The 3,899-nt window shown below is 44.6% G+C and overlaps 1 non-coding gene and 4 pseudogenes across 1 annotated transcript; all 5 read left to right on the forward strand.

The window, feature by feature from the left end:
* Window positions 1-1,416: 1,416 nt before the first annotated feature.
* Window positions 1,417-1,535, forward strand: LOC136726689 (uncharacterized; annotated as a pseudogene).
* Window positions 1,536-1,741: 206 nt separating this feature from the next.
* LOC136726835 (uncharacterized) lies at window positions 1,742-1,860 on the forward strand (annotated as a pseudogene).
* A 216-nt stretch (window positions 1,861-2,076) lies between these two features.
* LOC136726641 (5S ribosomal RNA) lies at window positions 2,077-2,195 on the forward strand. Its single transcript, XR_010808220.1, has one exon. It is a non-coding gene; the product is annotated as a 5S ribosomal RNA (ribosomal RNA).
* A 209-nt stretch (window positions 2,196-2,404) lies between these two features.
* On the forward strand, window positions 2,405-2,523 carry LOC136726592 (uncharacterized; annotated as a pseudogene).
* Window positions 2,524-2,744: 221 nt separating this feature from the next.
* Window positions 2,745-2,863, forward strand: LOC136727192 (uncharacterized; annotated as a pseudogene).
* The last annotated feature ends 1,036 nt before the right edge of the window (window positions 2,864-3,899 follow it).

Here is a 3,899-nt window from a genome sequence, read left to right on the forward strand (position 1 = left end):
TCTCTCTCTCTCTCTCTCTCTCTCTCTCAATTCATTTCATTTGTATTGTCAAAGCAATTGGACATACATACACATACATACATATACACTCACCTAAAGGATTATTAGGAACACCTGTTCAATTTCTCATTAATGCAATTATCTAATCAACCAATCACATGGCAGTTGCTTCAATGCATTTAGGGGTGTGGTCCTGGTCAAGACAATCTCCTGAACTCCAAACTGAATGTCTGAATGGGAATGAAAGGTGATTTAAGCAATTTTGAGCGTGGCATGGTTGTTGGTGCCAGACGGGCCGGTCTGAGTATTTCACAATCTGCTCAGTTACTGGGATTTTCACGCACAACCATTTCTAGGGTTTACAAAGAATGGTGTGAAAAGGGAAAAACATCCAGTATGCGGCAGTCCTGTGGGCGAAAATGCCTTGTTGATGCTAGAGGTCAGAGGAGAATGGGCCGACTGATTCAAGCTGATAGAAGAGCAACTTTGACTGAAATAACCACTCGTTACAAACGAGGTATGCAGCAAAGCATTTGTGAAGCCACAACACGTACAACCTTGAGGCGGATGGGCTACAACAGCAGAAGACCCCACCGGGTACCACTCATCTCCACTACAAATAGGAAAAAGAGGTGAGACATTCAGATGGTAGAGTCAGAATTTGGCGTAAACAGAATGAGAACATGGATCCATCATGTCTTGTTACCACTGTGCAGGCTGGTGGTGGTGGTGTAATGGTGTGGGGGATGTCTTCTTGGCACACTTTAGGCCCCTTAGTGCCAATTGGGCATCGTTTAAATGCTACGGCCTACCTGAGCATTGTTTCTGACCATGTCCATCCCTTTTTGACCACCATGTACCCATCCTCTGATGGCTACTTCCAGCAGGATAATGCACCATGTCACAAAGGTCGAATCATTTCAAATTGGTTTCTCGAACATGACAATGAGTTCACTGTACTAAACTGGCCCCCACAGTCACCAGATCTCAACCCAATAGAGCATCTTTGGGATGTGGTGGAACGGGAGCTTCGTGCCCTGGATGTGCATCACACAAATCTCCATCAACTGCAAGATGCTATCCTATCAATATGGGCCAACATTTCTAAAGAATGCTTTCAGCACCTTGTTGAATCAATGCCACGTAGAATTAAAGCAGTTCTGAAGGCGAAAGGGGGTCAAACACAGTATTAGTATGGTGTTCCTAATAATCCTTTAGGTGAGTTCATCGTAGCTCTTAATACTCTCTTTCTGTCTGGAGGAGATATAATTGAAGTATTGTACACGTACCTGGCTACTTTCAACATCCTTTGCTGCACTGATATTTTTCCCTCCGTTTTTCTTTTTTTTTTTTTTTGCTGGAAGTTCCGTCAATACCCGCCAACCATTAAGAGACATCATGCAGCCAGGCCTCTCGGCTTGTGTCCACACCGTCCTGAACGCGCTCGATCTCGTCAGATCGCGTAAGCTGAACGGGGCAGGTCCTGGTCAGTACTTGGATGGGTGACCTCCTGGAAATACCAGGTGCTGCAAGCTTTATACGTCTCTTGGGTAACTTCATCGTAGCTCGTAATACTCTCTTTCAGTCTGGAGGAGATATAATTGAAGAATTGTACACGTACCCGGCTACTTTCAACACCCTTTGCTGCACTGGTATTTTTCCCTCCATTTTTCTTTTTTTTGCTGGAAGTTCCGTCAATACCCGCCAGCCTTTAAGAGACATCATGCAAACAGGCTTTTTGGCTTGCGGCCACACCGTCCTGAACGCGCCCGATCTTGTCAGATCTAGGAAGCAAAACGTGGCAGGACCTGGTCAGTACTTGGATTGGTGACCTCCTGGAAAAACTAGGTACTGCAAGCTTTTTACGTCTCCTGGGTAACTTCATCGTAGCTCTTAATACTCTCATTCTGTCAGGAGAAGATACAATTGAAGAAATGTACACGTACCCGGCAACTTTCAACACCCTTTGCTGCACTGATATTTTTCCCTCCATTTTTCTTTTTTCTTTTTTTTTTTGCTGGAAGGTCCGTCAAAACCCGCCCGCCTTTAAGAGACATCATGCTGCCAGGCCGCTCGGCTTGCGGCCACGCCGTCCTGAACGTGCCCGATCTCATCAGATCTCGGAAGCTAAACAGGGCAGGGCCTGGTCAGTACTTGGATGGGTGACCTCCTGGAAATACCAGGTGCTGCAAGCTTTATACGTCTCCTGGGTAACATCATCGTAGATCTTAATACTCTCTTTCTGTCTGGAGGAGATATAATTGAAGAAATGTACACGAACCCGGCTACTTTCAACACCCTTTGCTGAACTGATATTTTTCCCTCCATTTTTCTTTTTTTATTTGCTGGAAGTTCCGTCAACACCCGTCAGCCTTTAAGAGACATCATGCAGCCAGGCCTCTCGGCTTGCGGCTACACCGTCCTGGACGCACCCCGTCTCGTCAGATCTCGGAAGCTAAACGGGGCATGGCCTGGTCAGTACTTGGATGGGAGATCTCCTAGAAATACCAGGTGCTGCAAGCTTTTTACGTCTCCTGGGTAACTTCATCGTAGCTCTTAATACTCTCTTTCTGTCTGGAGGAGATATAATTGAAGAATTGTACACGTTCCCGGCTACTTTCAACACCCTTTCCTGCACTGTTATTTTTCCCTCCATTTTTTTATTTTTTTATTTTTTATTTTTTGCTGGAAATTCCGTCAATACCCGCCAGCCTTTAAGAGACATCATGCAGCCAGGCATCTCGGCTTGCGGCCACACCGTCCTGAACGTGCCCGATCTCGTCAGACCTTGGAAACTAAACGGGCCAGGGCCTGGTTAGTACTTTGATGGGTGACCTCCAGGAAATACCAGGTGATGCAAGCTTTTTACGTCTCCTGGGTAACTTCATCGTAGCTCTTAATACTCTTTATCTGTCTGGAGGAGATATAATTGAAGTATTGTACACTTTGTCTTAGGGACAGTCTGGCTAGCAGTGACTGAGTGGTTGACAGACGACAAGCAACGGAATGTACGTGCTCTGTGATGTCATAGCAGTCAGCTGAGAGAGGCTCGTGATGTCATCGCTGAGCTGTCTGTCTGTCTGTCTGTCTGTCTGTCTCTCTCTCTCTCTTTCTCTCTCTCTCTCTCTCTCTTCCTCTCAATTCAATTCATTTGTATTGTCAAAGCAATTGGACATACATACATACATATATATATATATATATATATATATACATACATACATACATCCATACATGCTAGAAAGTCATTACAATGTTATCTTAAAGGCTAACTAAGCAGAACATATATCATTATAGAACAGAGTTCATAGGTCAACACATGGTTTTAGGGAACAGGCACGTAGGTCATACCGTTTGACAATGTCTCCAAGGTTCTCATCGTAAGTAACAAACAGAAATCAAACTATCTTCTGGGCTGACCTTCTAGCTTGACCGTATCTTTCTTAAGTATACAAGAGAGAAAAACAGGTGTAAGAAAATAATTTCTAATTTTCCTTCTACACATATATACATACATACATACATATGTAGCGTTATGTTGGGTGTATTTGGATAAGAGCATTTGGGCTCTGAGCTGAAGCACTGATCTAAAGAAGACCTCTCCCCCCCCAAAGTTATCAGATTTCCTTAGCTCATCAGCTTGGAACTGGTTTGCATCAAAGTGACAGTTTTGGGGAGGATGGCACCGAGAAGAGGCCAAATAGTTTGGAATTCTGCTATGAGATGTCTGGAGAAAGGGGCCTGTAGGTGATAAAAACTCTTTGAAGTGGATGAGAGCCGAAATCCCGACATAGAGCTACGAACCCAGGCCAACCGGCATTTCCAAAAGATGGCATGGATTGACATCAGTCATAAATAAAGCCTCCCTCCAATAGGACACTGGGGGCTGAAACCGAAAT

The sequence above is a fragment of the Amia ocellicauda genome, unplaced genomic scaffold (genome assembly GCF_036373705.1).
Source record: "Amia ocellicauda isolate fAmiCal2 unplaced genomic scaffold, fAmiCal2.hap1 HAP1_SCAFFOLD_26, whole genome shotgun sequence".
In the NCBI taxonomy this organism is placed as follows: Eukaryota; Metazoa; Chordata; class Actinopteri; order Amiiformes; family Amiidae; genus Amia; species Amia ocellicauda.